At 34.2% G+C, this 23,901-nt stretch overlaps 1 pseudogene; it reads left to right on the top strand.

Moving 5' to 3' along the window:
- Nucleotides 1-174: 174 nt before the first annotated feature.
- Nucleotides 175-22,508, top strand: LOC120140357 (annotated as a pseudogene).
- Nucleotides 22,509-23,901: the final 1,393 nt, after the last annotated feature.

Here is a 23,901-nt window from a genome sequence, read left to right as displayed (position 1 = left end):
TTTAGACTGCAAGGCCGTACCGGACAACTCTCTAATTTAGGTTACTCTCTTGATTTTTGGATCTAAAATCAGGCTTCGATTTTCATTTTGTTTTAGAAAAGATAATAATAATAATAATAATAATAATAAATTTTGGATTTGATAGATATAAATGACGATGCTTTGCACGCGAGTATGGGGCTGCCGCCGGCTTTGACCGTGACGACAGCCAAAATTGGGAAATTGGAAATAATTGTGAGCTTCTCGTTCACCTTTCCCCCTCTTTTTGGATTTTTGAATTGGATAATTCAGGTTAATTTGTAGTTTTAAGTTGGCACTTATAAAGAAATTTAGTTTTGTATCTGTTTGTTTATATATAATTTTTCTCTGTTGATGGAAATATCATCTTTTTTGTTTCTTTTTTTTTTTGGTGCTAGCTACCCAAAGTCAGTAATGTACAGGTGGATCCATTTGTTTTACAAATCGATAGACTTGATTTAGTTCTGGAGGAAAATCCTGATGATGATACTCCTAGTACCTCAAACAAGTAATGTAGATTCACCCTCCCTATTAAGTTTCACAACTAGAATCATATTTGTAAATTTGTACTTTGGGATGTTGTACTCTTCTTATTAGCATCTTAAATCTTCTTCTGTAGTAACAACATCCAATCGACCACCAACTTTGGGAAAGGTAGCAGTTATGTTTTTGCGGACAAGGTTAGATGCTATCTCTGATTCTTGTTAAGGTTGTAGAAACTCTCTACTTTGGAATATCAAACCATTTACGGATTTAAACTCCTGTAGGTTAGCACATTTGTAGGTTCTGCTTCGTCTCCTAGTCACTATTGCCTTGATATAATTTTGAACGGCAATTTGTCTTCGGCTTGCATTAAATATGTGGAATAAACGTCCAGAACATGAATCTTCAGTTTATGCATGTCAAAATTATGCTTCATGTTTTCTCCTTTTTTTTTTTCAGGTTGCGGATGGAATGACTCTACAGTTTCAGACAGTCAATCTTCTACTTGAAACTCGTGGAGCTTCTAGTTTTGAAGGGGAAGCGGCTTGGTGAGTTCTTTAGTTTTAGCCACTATGCTAATTCTTAGTCGAAACTTTCATATAATGACTATGTTATTTTCAATATAATGAAATTCCCCATTTTTCTTCAAAGTTTACTCATAGATTATGCTTTTGAATTTCTTAGAACTGTTATGATCTTATAAAAAAAAAAGCTTTCTCTAACAGTTGGTTGATGTCCAAATATCACATCCCGCAAGGGTTGAGTGCATTTTTCATCGTTAACTTATAAGAGAGATCATCATTGGTATAAGAGGAAAACTTATGAACATTGTACATTTTTTGCATGAGACAATTGTTTGTTCTATATCTTTTCTAGGAGAAACCAGATAGTTTTCTACATTTTGTTGCTTATCATTTGGATTTCAATATTTGCATTCTTTATACATCGCTTGTGCTCTGCAAAAGGTTAATTTGTCCAAACGATTTTGACTGTCAATGAAACTTGCATGGATCTTGTACCTCATTGCTTTTCATATGTTTTTCATTTTCAGGGTTCCACCTGTGGCATCTATCACCATGCACAACCTTTTATTTTATACTACTAATGAAAATTGGAAGGTAATTAATTAGTCATGTATTATTGAGTCGTATCTTTTTAATTGTTCCTATTTACAAATTTGTTTTATTTTTCCAGGTTGTAAATCTTAAGGAAGCACGGGATTTCTCCTCAAACAAAAATCTCATTTATGTTTTCAGGGTAACATATTATAGGATCGTTATTCCTCTGTTCCTCCGTACATAAGTGTACATATGGTCATGCACATTCATCATGCGCAATGCTTTATGTTAAGTGTTTTATCGTTTTCTTTTCTTTTTTCTTTTTGGCTTCTGTCATCTGTAGTTTATGGGTTGTACAATTCATCTTAGTGTCTTATCATGCTACATTCTTTTCTTTCCAGAAACTTGAATGGGAATCTTTATCTATTGATCTCCTGCCTCATCCTGACATGTTCAGTGATGCTCATTTAGCATGGCCTGACATCGGGGGAGCTCAAAGAGATGATGATGATGCAAAGCGTGTTTTCTTTGGCGGAGAACGTTTTCTTGAGGGCATATCAGGAGAGGCTTATGTAATCAAACCATACATTTTCAATATTTTGATAACCTTTATTTTGTTTTAAACTGTTTGTGTGGTGGTAGAGAGAATTTTCCAGTTTTCAGGGTTCTTGTACTAACATTTTAATCCTTAATATTTTTACCTGTAGATCACCGTGCAGAGGACATAGGGCAACAGTCCACTTGGCCTTGAGGTTCAGTTACATGTCACAGAGGTTGTTTGCCCTGCATTAAGTGAACCAGTTGATAAGATAATGAGTTTTCTAACTGCCTGTTTCTCTGTTTGAATTAAATGTATGGTACTACCACGCAGCTAGTCATTGGTGGACAACCATGTGTGCAGGTCTCCGAGCATTTCTTCGCTTCTTGACTGGATTATATGTATGTCTAAATAGAGGAGATGTGGATCTAAAGGCTCAGTAGGTTTGAAGTTTATCTACTATCATTCACTTCATATTTCCTATTCACTTGTTATGGGCAAATTTTACCGAGTCTCCTTTCTGTTACCTGACAGCATTCCGTTGAATCAGCTGGACACTCTCTAGTATATCTTGTTGTGGACCATGTATTTCTTTGCATCAAGGTCCCCGGTTTGTTTCCTTTTTGGCATTTTTTTTACGCACATGGACACATCCAAGCTTGAAGGTGAAACCAAGTAGAGTAAAGCTACTTGTTGAATAAACCACTATCTACTTGTTGGGAGTGTGGAGGAGAGTAAAGCCAAGTGTATGCTCTATTCCTAATGCAGTTATTTTTGAGTAATGAATTGTAAACAGGATAGAGCAAATTGTTTACTCTCTTCCACTCTTCCGTCTCCCCCCATCAAGCACGCTTCTCATCATTTCTTTATAACATTTTCCATGGGTTTGAACTTGCCTGCAGAATTTCAGCTTGACCTTTTGATGCAGTCACTTCACTTTTCTCGGGTTTTTTCTATGATTGTTGACCTTTTCAACTTAATATCACCTTATTTTTCCGAGTAAATCCTGTTTTTATAGATATTTGTTTCTGAGGACTACCTAGACTGCTAGTATGGAATCATGTTATGATGGGATGTATCAAATCTTATTTTAGGATGTTTTGTTTTTGCAGGCCAGTGTCTCCGATGGAGAAAGTTCTCGAAATTTGTCTAAGGTTATGATTGGTGGGCTGTTTTTAAGGTATATTTTTTATTTTTCACATTTCCAATGATTTGAATTTGGTTGTTTCAAATTGGCTATCGTCAATTCTAATTATTTTTTCTATATTTGAAGGTTTAGTGAGTAATTGAGAGAATAAAAAAAGGGAAAAGTTGAGAGAAGAAAAAGAATTTGTCTAATGAAAATTCTTATTGGAAAAACAGAAAACATAGCCTCTTTTTATAGACTATGGATTATAAGTTATAGTCTTGCTAGGTTTTCTCTTAATAACTTTTATCTTCTAGATTTTATCTTATCTCCTAATAAACTTAATCCTAACCGTACGATATAAATAAATTAAACTTTATCTCCTAAAATAAATATCCAACTTTGACTTGGATACATCAAAGTTAACTCTTGAGAGGACTTATGGTCCATAAGCTGCGTTGAGTAGGTATGTAGCTCAGTTCAACAATTCTATTGTTAACTTTTTCTAAAATAAAGTGTCAGTAAATCTCCACATGTTTTGTTCTGTCGTGATGAATATGATTTGCGGAAATGCTTATAGATGATTGATTGTCATCTTTCACCTTGAAACAGTGTTATCTAATTCGTGATTCGTTTTGGTTCGTGGAACGGGTACGAAATCGCAATTCGTTAATTTTATTGTTTGTTGTTCGTGGGACTTAGACTTATTCAGCACGGATTTTAGGATCATGATTCGTGATGATTTTTTGTTTGATTCGCTGATGTTATTTTAATAATTTTTCTATATGTTAAATTTTATGGCTGTGGAAGATTAAAATATAGTGATGGCTTATTTATTGATTAGAGAATAAGGAAAGACTTTTCTTCTCCCGTTGGATAATGGAAGTACAATGATTATATTATTAGTGGCTAGAAATGTTTAGAAGAAGAGACATTTGGCGTTTCCAGAAAAAAAGATGTTATTAATTGTTATTTTTTTCCCAATGCCAATATATTCAGCCTTTAAAGAAAAGTATAATACCCCATGTTGATAAAGAGTAAACAACATAGTGGAGAAGAAAAAAAACTCTTTTATTTTATATATTATGATAGGTGAAAATACATCTTTTCTTTATAGGAAAAGTTAGGAGTAAGTTTTCTATTAGAAATAAACTACCTAGTAGTTATCCTTATCTATCTAACTTTCTAAGAGTTAGTGTTATATGAAAATACTAACTAACAAGCCTTATCGCATAACCTACACTCCCCCTCAAGTTGGGGAGTAAATGTTGAAAATACCCAACTTGGATATAATCTCATCAAAGGTAATTCTAATCTCATCAAAGGTAATTCTTGGAAGTGCTCTGGTGAGATTATCTGCTAACTGATTCTTCGTTGAAATATAATTGAGCTTCACCGTTCCACCATTCACCTTTTCAGAGATGAAATGTCTGTCAATCTCCACATACTTCGTTCGATCATGATGAACTGGATTCTTTGCAATATTTATTGTAGATTTACTGTCACTTTGAAGTTCAAACCATTTGTTGGCACATAACCCCAACTCAGTTAACATTCTTTGAAGCCAAATTCCTTTGCAAATTCCAAGTGCCATTGCTCTAAATTCTGCTTCTGCACTACTTCGAGACAACACCACTTGTTTTTTACTTCTCCAAGTAACCAAATTTCCCCAAACAAATGAACAACAACTAGTTGTAGATCTTCTACCGTTAATTCAATTGCCCAACTTGAATCCGAAAAAATTCTTACTGTTCTATCATCACTCTTTCTAAAAATTAACCCATGTCTTGGTGTCATTTTCAAGTATCTTAGAATTATATTCGCAGCCTCTAAATGTTCTTCTCTTGGATCATTCATATATTGACTCACTATACTGACTGGGAACGCAATATCAGGTCTAATAAGTGATAAATAAATTAGTTTACCTACTAGCCTTTGATATTGTCCTTTGTTTACGAGACTTCCCAATTCTTCTCTCCTTAGCTTAATATTTTCTTCCATGGGTGTTTCTGTCGGCTTACATCCCTTCATTCCAGTTTCTGATAGCGAATCAAGGACATATTTCCTTTGATTGATCATTATTCCTTCTTTTGACCTTGCAACCTCCATGCCTAAGAAATACCGTAAAGTTCCCAAGTCTTTGGTTTCAAACTCCTTCGCCAGTAGCTTTTTCAATCTTTCTATCTCCATACAATCATCATCTGTTAGAATGATATCATCCACATAGACAATCAAAATTGTCTTTTTGTTGTTTGAAGTTGTTTTGACAAATAAAGTGTGATCCGATTGTCATTGCTTGTAACCATCCTGAATAATCACCTTTGTAAATCTGTCAAACCAGTCTCTTGGAGATTGCTTAAGTCCATACAAGGACTTTAGTAATCTACATGCTTTTCCTGTATTGCTCTTCATACCAGGTGGAATTCGCATATATACTTCCTCCTCCAAGTTTCCGTTTAGAAATGCATTTTTGATGTCCAACTGATGAAGCACCCAATTCTCATTGACTGCTAATGACAGTAACACTCTCACAGTGTTTAGTTTTGCTACCGGAGAAAACGTTTCATGATAATCAACTCCAAAAGATTGAGTGAATCCTTTCGCCACTAATCTCGTCTTATATCTTTCAATGCTACCATCAGCTTTTTATTTTACCGTGAATAATTATTTGCAGCCGACTGGTTTTTTATCTTTCGGAAGATCAACTATAATCTAAGTATTGTTGTTTTCCGGTGCTTTTAACTCCTCTTCTACTGCTTTTTTCCACTTGGGATCTTTCAATGCTTATTCCACCGTATCTGGAACAATAATGCTATCTACACTTGTTGTAAAGTTCGTAAAACAAGGCGTTAGCTTTTCATATGCAACAAATCTCTCATTTGGATAATTTCTGCATTTTCTTACTCCTTTCCTTTGAGCAATTAGCAAGTCATTATCATCAATTAAAGCATTTAATTCAGTGGAAAAACTCTGATTACCTTCTTCATTCTCCAAAGGATTCTCGTTCGGTTTCGGTTCATGACAGTGTCCATGCTGTGTGGGAGACTCGGGATTAGGTTCAGGGATTGATTTAGAAATTGGATTTTGTCGTCTATTGTAAATCGGTAATTCGGATTGAGGTATTTGAGGCAAAGTGATATGTTGATCATGCTGAGGTAAATATGTTTCGGTGGGCTGATTTGGCAACGATACATTTTCTGGGTTCGGTAGTGTTGTTTGGTCTGGCTGGAGCTATTTTGTAGGCTTATTCGACTGGTTTGACAGTGATGGTTGATTAAAAAGAGCTGGTTGCAAATCAAGTGACAATTGTTGTGAGTCAACAAACTAATATTCATTATATGACTCCCCCTGAATAGCAGTTTTAAAGAAAAAATATGTTTTTTCAAAGAAAGTAACGTCCATAGTAATAAAGAATTTCTTTGTACGAGGATAATAATACCGAAAGCCCTTTTGAGTCGATGAATAACCCAACACACCGAAATGCTCGAGGATCTAATTTGGACCTGAAAGGAACATTGTTATGAACGAACACAGTACAACCAAAAACTCTAAGGGGTATCAATGAAGCCATCGATTTAAAATTGGGAAACAACTGAAGAAAAACCTCTCTTGGACACTTAAATTGTAACGGTTTACTAGGGAGACGGTTAATCAAATAAGTGGCAGTTAAAAGGGCTTCCCAAAAAATAGTTGGGAACACTTGTGGAAAAAAGTAGAGACCGAGTAACCTCAAGAAGATGCCTGTTTTTTCGCTCAGCAATCCCATTTTGTTGAGGATAATTGACACAGGAAGTAAGATGAACAATCCCGGTTTCCTGAAAGAAAGAACCCACAACATTGGAAAAATACTCACTACCATTATCAGAATGAAACGTTTGGATTAAACACTGAAATTGGGTTTCAACCATCATATGGAATCATTTAAATATTTCACAAGCTTCAGATTTGGTTTTCATGAGAAAGGTCCAGGTAGTACGAGTGTGATCATCAATGAATGAAATAAACCACCGAAACCCATGTAAAGATGCGACCCGAGATGGTCCCCATGTAACATCCCAAAAGTCGGGTCAATGACCAAAATAGAATTTTGGTAAATTTAGTAACTAATTTCATAAAAGACTGGAAGTGGGGATTTAAATGAAAAGTGTTGATGTTGGATTTAATAACAAAGTTTGAAAGTAATAAAGGTATTATAGTCATTTTTCAGGGAAGATTTTTATTTTCCCTTTATAAAGGGTAATAAGCACGTGGGAAAGGAGATAATTTCTCTAGAGCATTCTTCAGTCTTCTTCTTTCTCCACTCTACCGTGAAATCTTGTATAAGGTAAGTGGGTCTTCAGTTGGTTAATTCTTTCGTTTTAAAGCTTGTTTTGATTCTTGAGATGTTAAGAAAGATTAAAGAAAGCTTTAGGTGGCTTAAAACTCAAAGATTAACAAGTTATGAGAAATTAAGAAAAATGAGTTTTTAAGTGAATATTTGAAATACAAGGAGTTAATAGAGTTTGAAGATTAATTTGACTTGTCGATGGTTAAATTAAGGAATATGAAGTGTTAGAATTAGATTTAGAACATGTTGGAAATTGAGTGTAATTCTTGAATGCCATATAAAGGAAAGGATGTTGAGTTTAAAGAAGTGATTATTGAGTAGAAATGAGTTTAAGTGTGTGTATGAAAGTTAGGAATATTAAAGGAGGTGAAAGATGAAGAGTTGAGATGAAAAGAGAGTGAATTTCGTGAAAAAATGGAATTTCTGGGTTGTGTGCATCGATGCATCTTCAATGTGCATCGATGCACTCTTAAATAAATGAACATCGAATGCAATCAGTGCATCGATGCACCCCCTTAAAATACAAACATCGAATAGGATTTATGTACCGATGCATAGATAGTGCATCGATGCACCTGTCAAGGGATGCATCGATACATGGTGTAGTGCATCGATGCATACCTTCATTAAAAAATGAAAATAGCTTTTTTTTAGCCTAAGGAGTAATAGTTTAGAATATATCAATTCATATGCTGATATATATTACTATGTAGATTTAGAACGTAATCTTGTTCCGGAACAATCGAAAGATTAGGATCGATTCAAAGCAAGCAAGGCTAAGGTGAGTGCGTATTAGTTGGTATATTATGATGAATGGAAATAAGACTTGCGACAAATCTATTTCCTATAAAAGCATACATATAAGCATGTTATTGATATGGGCATAATTGTGATATATTATTGTATATGTGGTATGATTTTTGTGAATGTATGTTATTGTTGTGATTAAGATGTCAATCATGTGATAATGAATTGTATGGATATATGGAAGGTGAAGTAAGCTAAAGTATGTGAACATATGTTTATAAGATAAGCCTTGTAGATATGATTTATGAGAGTATAAGTGATATGATTGCAAGATTTCAAGAGATAAGCCATATGATATGAGTGATATGATAAGAATCTATGTTTATGTGATATGGCTATGTGAATATAGGGTAAACATAATAATGATGCCCATGTTACGTGACATGAGAGCTAGAGGTATAGTTGGTATGCTAAGAGTCGAGGGTTCTACGTGGTCCTTCGGGACATATATGTAATTCTGTGGAACATATATGTGGTACTTCGGTACACTTATTTGGTCTATTGTATTATGTGTATGGTTCTTAAGGAGTGGTCCTTCGGGACATAGTGGTCCTTCGGGACAAATATACAGTGCCCCTAGTGGGAATTTATTCGAGCTGTAGTGACAGCATCAGTGCACAACCTCAATGAACTCACATATCTTTAGTTCTCCAAGATGTACATGGGCCAATAAAGAAATAATATACAGAAACTTAACATGATTGTCATATGTGATTGAACATTTGGATGTGAATGTATGAGTTTCATTTATTGCATATATGATATGTTCTATGTGAAACATGTTGATATGATATTTGGGAATATAAGTGAATATAATATAATTATATGAATGTTAGAAGTAATTTCATGAGAAATCTAGTGAACGCTATATACATATATATTCATAGATAATGAAGTGGTGAACTATATGATTAATGAGAATTGAGACAAAGCATATAGTATATTAATTGAGGAAAAACATATGTAAATAAGTGTAAAAGGATATTAGATAAGTTGTGTAGGAAGGTATATGCGTTTAAAATAGAACTGTGAACTAACCTTGCTAAATTAGTATGAGATATGAAATTTAGTATAAGAATCTAAGAAATCATATGAGAATATCAGAGGAATCAAATGACAATAAGTTATGCAAATGCATGTTTATTAAATGAAGATTTGGTGAGGAATGAATTAAGAGAATATAAGAAATTAGGATATTAGAATATGTAACGAGAATTTATGGGTGAAATGTTAAATAGAAACATATAGGAAGGAGAGATAAGATATGTAGGATTGCGATCAAAATTACAAGATTAAGAATAAGGTAAGTAAACGATTTAAATGAAGATAGTAGAATGTGATATAAGCTAAGTAGTGTAAAGTAAATGATTATAAGAATATGAAATAGTAAAACTTATATGTGATATTATAAGGTTTGTTTATGTATGTATGTATTCATTTTATGAAGTGTACATGAAGATGTATGTTATAATAGCATTAATTATTCATATGCATTATTAGAAGTTTAGTTTGTATTATATGTTTTATAAGCCTCACTAAGTCATATACTTAGCGTGTGATTGTTTCACACGTAGGTTACAGAAGCGAGAAGAGAAGCTAAGAGGAGCAAGACAAATCAGCATATTCCTTATGAATATCGGATCAGAAACATATTAAATATATGTATTTTGTTTATTAGAATGTAGTTGGCATGTAGTATAAAGATTTGAATAGTATAAACTCTGATATATTTTGTAAAACTCAATTATGTCAATTAATTAAAATATTAATTTTATCGAATAGTGAGTTGAATTTTTATCCACCTGTAAAGGAAAATGTTTTGAAAAGTCAATGTGACACCTAGGACTCAGATTCGAGCCGGATATGGGTTGAGGGTGTTACATTTAATGGTATCAGAGCTAAGGTTTAGCCGATTCTAGGCTTAAACCGAAGGTAAAAGAGTTTTAAAAATGTGTACATGCCAACATAGAGTGACAATTTTTGATCTGATAGTGTAAGGAATGTGTTGTCTTGCTAATAGAATTAGATTGCTAAGTTATAATAGAAGTATGATTATGATAATTTTGAAATATAGTGAAAGGCGATATTTCTGACTGTGATAGCTATTCACCTACTCTGGCCAGGCAGGATGAAGAGCGGACACCTCAAGTAGTGCATCGCAATATCAAAAGTTGATTTCAGAAAATTGAAATCATATTAGAATAGTGATAGAAAATCTTCATTATTTTGAATCAGAAAGGCGATATGGATTAGTTTTGTTAGTACATGGATAAGATAGAATATGGTGAATAAGTGTCACCATAAGAATGTTAAAAAGATCAAAGGATGTGGTGAGTATTTGTATAAGAGTTCAAGAATAGATGCATCAGTGACAAGTGTATAAGAGATATGGAGATAGAGTTTATGAATTTGAGACAAAAGTGATAATATTATGTTTAAGCAAGAATATGAATACGATAAGGGTTTGCATTCTAGATGGGGAAAGTTAGCGTTGGCTAACAAGATTATGTGATAAAAAATGTATTGGAATTATAAGATTTTGAGATATTGTCAGGATAAGATATCCAAAGATGATGTGGATCTGAATACAGTTGTATATTTTGATCATAATAATGTGACAGTGAAGAAGGTAAGGATTCGTATATTTAATGAAAGTTAAAGAGTAATAGAAAAGTTTAAGAATCAATATATCAGCAATCAGTTTATTAGACAGAGAAAGTTAGACTGCTTGAGTTTGGAAACAGAGAAATCGTAACGTGTAAGGAAATGAATATAGTTTGATAAGTCGAAGAAATTGTTGTTAAGTTATTTAAAGGAAAATGATGTATGCAAGTGAAGTATGGAGGGCTTGTGCTTAGACTAAAAGAATATTATTGGTGTTAAAATTGTTCTTTCCAAGAAGTGATGAATTGTGTTAAAGATCTAGAGAGATCTCAGAAGGATTAAGAGAATTTGTATCTCACAAAAATCAACACTATCGAAGAGAGACAAAGATTATGATTTTCAATTACATACTCGGTTTGAATTAGTGTATTCCATATCAAAGGATCAAATTTGATGAAAGACAAATACGCTTGAATAGTAGAGTCTGGTACTGGAAGATTAAATAAGGAGCTAAGAATGAATATGAAATTAAGTTAGAAGGGAAAGTAAGGGATTGGATTGAAAGTTCTGCTAGGAAATAGGTAAAGTAAAATTATTTTAAAAAGGATCAAGTGATATAGGTACTGTTTTGCAAGGGTTTAAGAATGGGTACATTGATGATTGGTTTATAAGATAAAGGAAGTTGAAATGATTGAGTTTGAATTTAGGAAAATTGCATTGTGAATGAGTAAGAATGTGAGTTGAATGAATTAAATACATGAATACTGAGCTAATTTCGATCGGAAAGAGTGTATATGATTGGAAGAACTGTTGCGGACTTACAAGGTTGAGTGACGAAGAATGTAGTTAAAAGATTAAATATGATGTCAGGTTAAGCTAACAGAGTATGGTGTAAATTTGTAAATGGTTATGTATTTGATTATGTAAATGTGATGTAGTGAAAGAGATAAGGATTAATATGTTTGAAGGAAGTTAAGGATATGTGTATTGTGATGCGAACAAGGACTTTACAAAAAATAAGATTTGTGCAAAGATTGTTAATTATCAAAGTTACGAAGAGGTGATAAAGATCAGTAATCAGAGATAAGCATAAGTGATAGGAAAAGAGCATGTGAGCATGAAAGAAAAGATATGATTTGTGTATAAGGAGGTTTTGATTTTGACATAATAAAGGAATAATGGAATAAGGAAATGAAATGAAATGATAAAGTTTAAAGAATCAGATATGATAAAGGCTATGTTTGGTCAAGCAGACTTAGTCAGATAAATGAAGAATGATTAATATGTATTAAAGAAGTTTAAGAAGTAATTAAGTGATGATGGAATAAAAGTTAGTTATTATTACATGGCAATTAAAGATTGATAAGGAATTTGATTGATTTATGAATTTGAGTGATAAGAATTGATGCTACTGGTTATATGATAAGTGACATGATAAGGATGTATAAAGGAAAAAGGTAGTTGAAGAACTAAATAAAGGAAAGATTAAGTAAATGAAACAATATAAGAACATTAGAAGATATGTTCTTATTGTGTGTGCAGTGAAAATTCGAGGACGAATTTTCTTTTAAAGGAGGGGAGATTTGTAACATCCCAAAAGTCGGGTCAATGACCAAAATAGAATTTTGGTAAATTTAGTGACTAATTTCAGAAAAGACTGGAAGTGGGGACTTAAATGAAAAGTGTTGATGTTGGATTTAATAACAAAGTTTGAAAGTAATAAGGGTATTATGGTCATTTTTCAGGGAAGATTTTTATTTTCCCTTTATAAAGGGTAATAAGCAAGTGGGAAAGGAGATAATTTCTCCAGAGCCTTCTTCAGTCTTCTTCTTTCTCCTCTCCACCGTGAAATCTTGTATAAGGTAAGTGGGTCTTCAGTTGGTTAATTCTTTCGTTTTAAAGCTTGTTTTGATTCTTGGGATGTTAAGAAAGATTAAGGAAAGCTTTAGGTAGCTTAAAACTCAAAGATTAACAAGTTATGATAAATTAAGAAAAATGATTTTTTAAGTGAATATTTGAAATACAAGGAGTTAATAGAGTTTGAAGATGAATTTGACTTGTCGATGGTTAAATTGAGGAATATGAAGTGTTAGAATTAGATTTAAAACATGTTGGAAATTGAGTGTAATTCTTGAATGCCATATAAAGGAAAGGATGTTGAGTTTAAAAAAGTGATTATTGAGTAGAAATGAGTTTAAGTGTGTGTATGAAAGTAAGGAATATTAAAGGATGTGAAAGATGAAGAGTTGAGATGAAAAGAGAGTGAATTTCGTGAAAAAAAATGGAATTTCTGGGTTGTGTGCATCGATGCATCTTTAATGTGTATCGATGTACTCTCAAATTAATGAACATCGAATGCAATTAGTGCATCGATGAACCCCCTTAAAATACAAACATCGAATGAGATTTATGTACCGATGCATATATAGTGCATCGATGCACCCGTCAAGGGATGTATCGATACATGGTGTAGTGCATCGATGCATACCTTCATTAAAAGATGAAAATAGCTATTTTTTAGCCTAAGGAGTAATAATTTAGAATATATCAATTCATATACTGATATGTATCAATGTATTACTATGTAGATTTAGAACGTAATCTTGTTCCGGAACAATCGAAAGATTAGAATCGAGTCAAAGCAAGCAAGGCTAAGGTGAGTGCGTATTAGTTGGTATAGTATGATGAATGGAAATAAGACTTGCGACAAGTCTATTTCCTATAATAACATATATATAAGCATGTTATTGATATGGGCATAATTGTGATATATTATTGTATATGTGGTATGATCTGTGTGAATGTATGTTATTGTTATGTGATTAAGATATCAATCATGTGATAATGAATTGTATTGATATATGGAAGGTGAAGTAAGCTAAAGTATGTGAACATATGTATATAACATAAGCCATGTAGATATGATTTATGAGAGTATAAGTGATATGATTGCAAGATTTCAAGAGATAAGCCATATGATATGAGTGATATGATAAGAACCTATGTTTATGTGATATGGCTATGTGAATATAGGGTAAACATAATAATGATGCCCATGTTACGTGACATGAGAGCTAGAGGTATAGTTGGCATGCCAAGAGTCGAGGGTTTTATGTGGTCGTTCGGGATATATATGTAATTCTGTGGAACATATATGTGGTACTTTGGTACACTTATTTGGTCAATTGTATTATGTGTATGGTTCTTAAGGAGTGATCCTTCGGGACATAGTGGTCTTTCGGGGCAAATCAGTGGTCCTTCGGGGCAAATCAGTGGTCCTTCGGAACAAATCAGTGGTCTTTCGGGACAAATCAGTGGTCCTTCGGGACATAGTGGTTCTTCGAAACAAATATACAGTGCCCCTAGTGGGAATTTATTCGAGCTGTGGTGACAGCATCAGTGCACAACCTCAATGAACTCACATATCTTTAGTTCTCCAAGATGTACATGGGCCAATAAAGAAATAATATACAGAAACTTAACATGATTGTCATATGTGATTGAACATTTGGATGTGAATGTATGAGTTTCATTTATTGCATATATGATATGTTCTATGTGAAACATGTTGATATGATATTTGGGAATGTAAGTGAATATAATATAATTATATGATATGTTAGAAGTAATTTCATGAGAAATATAGTGAACGCTATATACATATATATACATAGATAATGAAGTGGTGAACTATATGATTAATGAGAATTAAGACAAAACATATAGTATATTAATTGAGGAAATAGGTATATAAATAAGTATAAAAGGATATTAGATAAGTTGTGTAGGAAGGTATATACGTTTAAAATAGAACTGTGAACTAACCTTGCTAAATTAGTAAGGGATATGAAATTTAGTATAAGAATCTAAGAAATCATATGAGAATATCAGAGGAATCAAATGACAATAAGTTATGCAAATGTATGTTTATTAAATGCATATTTGGTGAGGAATGAATTAAGAGAATATAAGAAATTAGGATATTAGAATGTGTAACGAGAATTTATGGGTGAAATGTTAAATAGAAACATATAGAAAGGAGAGATAAGATATGTAGGATTGCGATCAAAATTACAGGATTAATAATAAGGTAAGTAAACGATTTAAATGAAGATAGTAGAATGTGATATAAGCTAAGTAGTGTAAAGTAAATGATTATAAGAATATGAAATAGTAAAACTCATATGTGATATTATAAGGTTTGTGTATGTATGTCAGGGGCGGATGTATATGGTCATATAGGGGGCCAAATGCACACCCATTATTTTAGATTAGATATTCAATATAGTTTAATATATTAAAAGAAGAAGAAAAAAATAAAAATTTTTGCATACTTATTATATTGAAAGAAGAGTATTAAAATTTTTGGACCCCCATTTATAAATTTCTGGATCCGCCACTGATGTATGTATGTATTCATTTTATGAAGTGTACATGAAGATGTATGTTATAATAGCATTAATTATTCATATGCATTGTTAGAAGTTTAGTTTATATTATATGTTTTATAAGCCTCACTAAGTCATAGACTTAGCGTGTGATTGTTTCACACGTAGGTTACAGAAGCGAGAAGAGAAGCTAAGATGAGCAAGACAGGTCAGCATCTTCCTTATGAATATCGGATCAGAAACATATTAAATATATGTATTCTGTTTATTAGAATGTAGTTGGCATGTTGTATAAAGATTTGAATAGTATAAGCTCTGATATGTTTTGTAAAACTCAGTTATGTCAATTAATGAAAATATTAATTTTATGGAATAGTGAGTTGAATTTTTATCCACCTATAAAGGAAAATGTTTTGAAAAGTCAATTTGACACCTAGGACTCGGATACGGGTTGAGGGTGTTATACCCCAAATATCACTATGGATCATGGTAAATGGTTTAGACGGTTTATATGGAGAAGGTAGATAAACACTCTTAGTTTGTTTAGCAAGTGGACAAATATCACAAGAAAAAGATTTCGGACTTTAATTGACAAATAAACGTGGAAACAATTTTGCAAGATAAAAGAAGCTGGATATCCTAAACGAAAGTGCAATAAAATAACATCGGTTAAAGGTTCAAGTAAAGGAAATTATTGTATAACATTGAAGGAAGTAGGTGGGTAGGAAAATAAAGTTGTTGGAAGTAGGTAAAGACCCCCACAAAGCCTAGCACTGCCAATCACTTTCCCTGAGTTGGAATCTTAAAATTCAAAAAAATCAGAGTTAAATTTCGTGGTAAAGCATAAATCGGCAGACAACTTGCTAATGGAGATAAGATTGCAAGTGAGTTTGGGAACATAAAGAACATGAGATAACAAAATGTCTTGATTTATTCGAATAGACCCATGATCGGTAACACCAGATAGAGAACCATCAGCTGTTCAAATATGAGAGATACACGAGTCGGCATGAAAAGTGTGAAACAGCCGAAGATCACCTGTCATATGATCACTTGCACCAGAATCCACAATCCAAGTAGGAGTGGCGGATGTATTAGCCAAAGTAGCAGAAGGAATTCTACCTGTAGGTACGGATTGGGAATGAGTGTTTAACTGACTAAAAAACTGCTGCAACACTTCCATTTTTTTTAGTAAACAAACTTCCTTGTAAATCAGTATTCACAACACAGTTTCCTTGAGTATCACGTTGTGGATGCTGTTTTAAAGACTTCCCATCAGTAGGCTTGCCATGTAACTTCCAATAGGAATCCCGCAGATGGCCAACCTTCTTACAATAGTCACACCAAGGTCTCCCCTTCTTTGGCCGAGTAGTAGTTTGAGAGTGAGTGAGCAATGCAAACCCTTCAGCGGGTTGCTAATCAGGAAGCATAATAGTACACCGACTTTCTTCGCATCATACTACAGAGAATACTTCTCGGATTGAAGGAAGAGGTTTGAGTCCTAATACTTGTCCTCGGACTTCATCAAGATCCCAATGCAAACCAGACAAAAACTGGAATATCCGACGCTGTTCAACAATCTTCTTGAATAGACGGGATCTTCTACACACCTCCATTATTGGGATTCGAACAAATCTAGTTGCTGCCATAGTGGAACATTAGAGTAAAATACTGAGTCACGGTCATGTTATCTTGTTTGAGATTGGCAAGTTGACACTCGATCCCAAATAAAGCAGCAAAAATTTCCAGATTCGAATACATCGTCTTTGCCGCACTCTAAATTTCAGCCGCTGTTTCGTATAACAGAAAGTTTTCCCCCACAGCAGGAATCATGGAATTGATGAGCCATGACATAATCATGGTATTCTCACTTAGCCAGGTTGAATATTCAGGATCCGTCACAGCAGAAATTGGTGTGGTCTCCAAAAGATATTGTTGTTTGCACCGACCGGTTATATAAAGGCGGACAGATTAGGACCAATGGATATAATTGTCACCGTTCAATCGGCGACAGGTGATAGAGGTTAAAGAAACATCAGAAAGGTTTGAATTGGGCGAATTAACGAGGATTTCCGAAGTGACCTCCGATGAAGAAGAGGCGGAATTCATGCTTGACGGCTAGAATTAGGGTAAAAAAATAATCGGCTAGGGTTAGGGAGAAGGATCGGTCACCTAACTGATATCATGCTGATAAAGAGTAAACAACATAGTGGAGAAGAAAAAGAACTCTTTTATTTTATAAAATATGAACAGTTAAAATACATCTTTCCTTTATAAGAAAAGTTAGGAGTAAGTTTCTTTTAGAAATAAACTACCTAGTAGTTATCCTTATCTATCTAACTTTCTAAGAGTTAGTGTTATATTAAAATACTAACTAACAAGCCTTATCGCATAACCTACACCCCATAACATCTAGGAGTTTAATCATTAAACTTTAATGTTTCATTCTCCTAAAAGTTGTACACTAAGTCTGCAACTTAATTGTTTCCTGTTTCCAATGCTAATGCATTGATAGCAACTTCAATTTACCTTATTCCCGTTGGAGTTTAATGTTTCATTTTCCTAAAAGTTGTGCGCTGCAAATCTGCAATCTAATTGTTTCTTATTTCCAATGCTAATGCATGATAGTGACTTAAATTTATCTTATTCCCTGGCTAATATATTGATTGTAGTGTTAGAATTTAGATGTTCTTTCTCTTCCTCATTATTGATTTTATTTGTTTTTATTGAGCTGAAATTTTTGGAACGCCAATTTGATCGTTCCAGTACGCTTTCCTTAACGATTTGGAACGTAAACGAACCGCGAATTGGAACGAAATTCGTGAGGTCCGGGGCGAATTAGGTAACACTGCCTTGAAATAATCCTTAGAATCAACCTTTAATTATTTTTATCAATCTCGGAATTCATATTTTTGAGGCAAGAGCTCGAAATTCAGTATCTGCACTGCTTCAAACCACATTTTTTTTTGCTTATCCATGTAATAAGATTACTCCAAACAACGGAGAAATAGCCTCTTATAGATCTTCTTTTTGTGTTCTAATCTCTGATACCACTCTTTGTGAAATGGCACTCTTTCACTATTCCTTAATTTTAGGTTAGGATCTATAGGAGTTTCTGTTGATTTTCACCCAAGCATTCTAGTCAAGATTAACAAGTCTGGGATGTAACGCTCACACTTCTGGCATTTATGGTGCTCAAACCCAGGTCCTCAAGTAATAATAACAATTCCTTTACCACGGAGGCTATTTGGTTTCGTGCGAGGTTGCACTGATTAATTGAAAGACTTACTACCCAAATAATTCTACCAAGGAAATACTTCTAAAAAAGTGTTAAATGCTCGTCATAAAAATATCAATATTTTTCTAATAATGATAAAATTGATATCTCCTAAAATAATAATATTCTTTTTTTCTAGAAAGAGTATTATTTCCCTAATAATTAATCCTAATTAAGTAATAATGCAACTCTTCTTTTGTTTTTTTGTCGAAATATTGTTATGTTTTCATTCTTAAAAGTTCCCACTGAGCTCAGTTCAAAACATTGAATTTGGGAAATGATATTCTCTGATAAATGATATTGACATGAGCGTGAAGTGAATCAATTGGTGTCATCTTGCATTTCTTGGTGGGTCGTCTTCATTTTGGAAGTATTACTGTTTATGTTGAACTTAACATGTCAACTGGTATGATGCAGGGATACCTTTTCACGTCCTCCCTGTACTTTAGTGCAACCATCTATGAAGATTCTTGCTGATTCTCAACTTCATATTCCCGAATTTGGTATCAGTTAATTACTACATAGAAAATTTCATCACACGTATCTGTAAAAAGAGAATGAGAAAAGAACAATATTTTCTTGAACTTGTGTGTGACGATGGTATACATTGCCAGGATTTATGTTTTTATTTTCCGTATTGATTTATCAGGTGAGAATTTTTGCCCTCCAATATATCCTTTGGATAAACAGAAATGGCAAGTACCTGTGGGTGTTCCTTTAATATGTCTCCACTCTGTTCAAATCAAACCTTCTCCACTCCCTCCATCTTCTGCTTCCCAAACTGTAATTGATTGTCAGCCTCTTATGGTATAAATTCATAATTCTGATCAACAATAACTACTCATATTATATCAAATTTTCTTTCTCATTCTCATTTTTCTGTTCATTATTCAGATACATCTTCAGGAAGAATCTTGTTTGAGGATATATTCCTTCTTAGCTGATGGAGTAGTTGTCAATTCTGGTTCTATTGTACCAGATTCTTCTGTGGATTCCTTTGTGTTCACCCTCAGGAGTTAGATATTAGTGTTCCTCTGGACACTAGCAAATTTGAAAATCCTGGTTGCGACAAGAATCATGTCATGCAAAACACGTTTTCTGGAGCTAGGCTTCACTTTGAAAAGTTGTTTTTCAGCGAGTCAACAACACTAAACCTCAAGCTACTGGATCTGGAGAAGGATCCTGCTTGTCTTTCTCTCTAGGACGGGCAACCAGTTGATGCTAGCCTGAAGAACTGGACGGCCAAAGTATCCCAACTCAGTTTGTTGTTGGAAACAACTACTTGCATAACCAGTTCTCCTGGCCAGTCTTCGGACTCGTGGAGGTGTGTTGAGCTGACAGATACCTGTATTCAGTTAGCTATGGCATCTTCTGATGGGAACCCGTTAACTGTTGTGCCTCCTCCAGGTGGTCTTGTCAGAATAGGTGTTGCTTGCCGAAAATTTAGGTCCAATACATCAGTTGAGCAGTTCTTTTTTGTATTGGATCTTTATGGTATATTGGTAGAGTCAGTGAAAAGATTTCAGTGGATGGAAAGAATAACACATCAAAGAGAAACAAGGATGATACTTCGGGTGGAAGACTAATCGAGAAAGTTCCTAGTGATACTGCTGTAAGTTTAGCATTAAATGTCCTTCAGCTTAAGTTTCTCAAATCATGCTCCTTGGATATCCAGGGCATGCCATTGGCTCAGTTTATGGGAAAGAATCTGTTCCTGAAAGTCACTCACAAAACTCTTGGTGGTGCTATAGCTGTTCAATCAGCTTCGCGTTGGGAGAGTGTTCAGGTCAACTGTGTACACACAGAAGGAAATATTGTATACAATAATAAGCCGCTGTTAGGTTCAGCTCAAAACGGTTTGTTGGTAACTGCGAATGGATTTTCTCCGTTAAGAACTGTTTTTTGGGTTAATAACAAGCAGAAGCAGCTATCTAATTGAAAAGCTTGAGTAATTCCATTTCTGGAGATAAGCACTGTGCATGTCATTCCTTTTAATGAGCTGGACAAAGAGTGACATATTTTACGTCTGTCAGTTTGTATATAAGGTGTACGCTTAGGCGGGGGAATGAATTATACTGAGACTCTGCTACATCGATTTGGAATTTTTGGTCCCGATGGTGGTCCTATCATGAGGCTTTCTAAGGGCATAGAACTTATCATCTGGGCCACTATCAAAACTTTTAAATTCTTCACCTTTCATTGATAATGATCTTGTGGATGGTACGGGACATTAGTCGCTCTTTCATAAGTGGAATTAAAGTTATCCTTTGGCATTTTACTCATAATTTAACTGTATATGTCAAAAAATTTGTCCAGGTGGAACCTTAGGAGGTGTGAAAAAATATGATTGTTTGCAGCTACAAATCCCATCTGATGTGGATGTATCCATCGAGTTACAAGACTGATTATTTGCACTTGAAGGTGGGCAAGAGAGCTGAAACTTGGTGCTTCGAGAAAGAAGACTTAGGCAGAGAGATGAGCTGTTGGCACATGACTTTCCAAAGTTTGATAGTAAAGGCAAAAAGTAGGCCGAAGGATGTGAAGAACGTAAAAGCGATTTCGCAAGGAATGCAGAGATATCCTATGGATTTGGTCACGGTAAGAATCTGTTTTACTGTTTACTTTTATTTCTCCTAGCTTTCTAATGGTATTTTTTTAGTTTAAAAGTTATTGGAACCAACAATATTATATGTGAACAGCAGTGAAGCTGTTTCATATTTCTCTGCATTTTGCTTAGTCTTAGAATCATGTATACTGAATGTGTGTCTGGGCGAGTTTTCGTCCTATGGTTGGGAGGCTATGGGAGAGTTCGACACTTGAACTTGTCTTGGGATGGCAACAAGGCTGGGAAGTCTTACTTTCTCCCACATTGACCTGATTTTTACTTATATATTCCCTAACCCACCCTGAAATTTTACATAATGTATTACATTTTATCATAGAAAAATGTTATAAAATTAAGAGATTGTGTGGATGGCTGTCGGGATTAGGAGAGACTTCATTTCGTGTGAATGTTGTATTTCTGTCTTGCTTTTATTAACTTTCTAAAATCGAATATGCTTGTAGGTTAGTGTGGAAGGCCTGCAGACATTGAAGCCTCAGATCGAGAGAAGCACCCTTCAAGATGCTTCACTTGCAAACGGCTTCAAAGAAAGTTTAAAGATATTTGGAGGAATTAATCTTGAAGTTCATATGGTGATATCAGAAGATACCGTCGAGGACAAAACGATTAACTGGGTGGTGGAGAACTTCAAATTCTCTGTCAAACAACCGGTAATCCGATCTTACTTGTGAAGAACTTGATAACAGGCAATGATGTTCAATCACTCATAAATAGAGCTCTCATTCCATCTTGTAGATCGAGGCCATCATAGCCAAGGATGAATTTGAGCACCTGGCTTTCTTGTGCAAAACTGAAGTTGATTCAATGGGCCGGTTAGCTGCTGGAATCTTGCGGATGCTCAAGTTCGAAAAGTCGCTTGGCAAGTATACCATCAATAAACTTGGCAACCTCGGTAAGCACGTTTCAGCTAAGCTATTTCATTCTGTTAAAAGTTAACATACCACCAGATGATCTGTATGAGTTAGAAGCTCTAACATCATGTAGGAATCGAAGAGATTTTCACACCAAAGTGCAGTCAAGGCAGCAGTGTCGGAAGTTTCGGACTATCTCCGTCATACAAACTGATGACCAAAGGCCAGCGCACAACACTGGCTTTGCTTGAGGAGGTGGTTTCGGATTCGCAGGCCAAGTGTGCCGCTCTTGTTACCGAATCATCAAATTCGGTGTCTTTCCAGGTGAACCTTAATAATATTGAAGAACTTAAACAGAAACTGGATAACATGCAGGGTTTACTGCTGCAATTGCAGGGTCATATTTGAGCTCGGCTATTCTCATTCTTTATGCAACAATTACTTTTCTTTGCAATCATATAGTTTACTCATTATTTATGTATATAGTATACATATGACAATTACATGACCGATTATATGAGAGAAAGCAATTAACTGGTATAAATCCAAGATTTTGCATGTTTTTCCCCAGAGACATGTAAACAAGCATGTTCAGTAGTTGAAAACAGCTCCAACGTCCCCACTTATTGCTGAAAATTTAGCTATATCCATCCCAATCTTTCATTTCAGCTTTGAGGAAGTTCAGTGACAGATCTAGATCTATATTTTTTTATGAGTGGACACATATAGTAAAAATAGAAAACTTTTGTAGATAAAATTTCTAGATGAAAACAATCAATAAAATAAATAGTTAACATAAGAAAATGCAGATTTCAATGTGGGCATGTGCGTCTATCACTGGGTTGTTGATGCAAAATGAAATCGTAAAATTTTACTCGAGTCACAGTTGTAAAAACAGGACCACAATGACCAGTTTGGTTGAATCATTTAATATTATTACGTTGAATTATATAACCGGTTACAAAAAGATAAAATAAATCAAGACACGGGGCACAATTCTCAGTGACAAACTGGGAAGGGAAGAGAGGGAATCAAACTATTGATCAAAATGGTGTCATGTCAATTGCTCTAACCCGTCGCATTAGCATTTCGTTACTTTAGTAATAGTTGTTTATGTCATTGACCGATTTGTTATAAATTAAAACTGTTAGTGACCAAATCATTACTTTTAAAACAAAACATTAATGATCATTTACATAAGTTAACTTATTTTTATATCTATATGTAACCCACGCGAAGAACCCATGTATTTTATTTAATAATTTATCTCACATGTCACACTTTCGTTAAAGGAGTGACGAGAGTTAATGGTCTAAAGATAAAATTATAATAATTCAATAACATAAACGGTCGAAACATAACAATTTCCGTTTCAATGATCAAAATAAAAAATACAAACAAAGATGACCTTGGATGTAATTACTCTTAATTTTGATACCAATATAAATGAATTATCTAAAGAATACTTAGAATATAATAACATGCACAAACTAGAATTGTCTAATTTGGTTTTCGAAGTTATATCTAAATATTTCAAACCAGATGAAACACTATTAATAATACATGCAGCAGAGAAAACTTGACATAAATGGAGCATAAACAGCCCAAAAACAAACCACTCGACCAATCACCTTTATGGGAGGTCCCGACACCTTCAATCCATTGTTGTCTGCCTCAAGACCTCCATCGGAGCCTTTTTCACCCAATAATAATCATTCGGTCCTAAATCAGAATGGGTTGTCATGAGATGCGCAACAACATTGGCCGTTTGAGAGACGAAATTGACTCTACAAGTACGCAA

The sequence above is a fragment of the Hibiscus syriacus genome, unplaced genomic scaffold, assembly GCF_006381635.1.
Source record: "Hibiscus syriacus cultivar Baekdansim isolate YM2019G1 unplaced genomic scaffold, ASM638163v2 tig00002237_pilon, whole genome shotgun sequence".
NCBI classification, from domain to species: Eukaryota; Viridiplantae; Streptophyta; class Magnoliopsida; order Malvales; family Malvaceae; genus Hibiscus; species Hibiscus syriacus.
The sequence above is the reverse complement of the archived record's forward strand: the minus strand, read 5'-3'. Positions and strand labels throughout refer to the sequence as shown.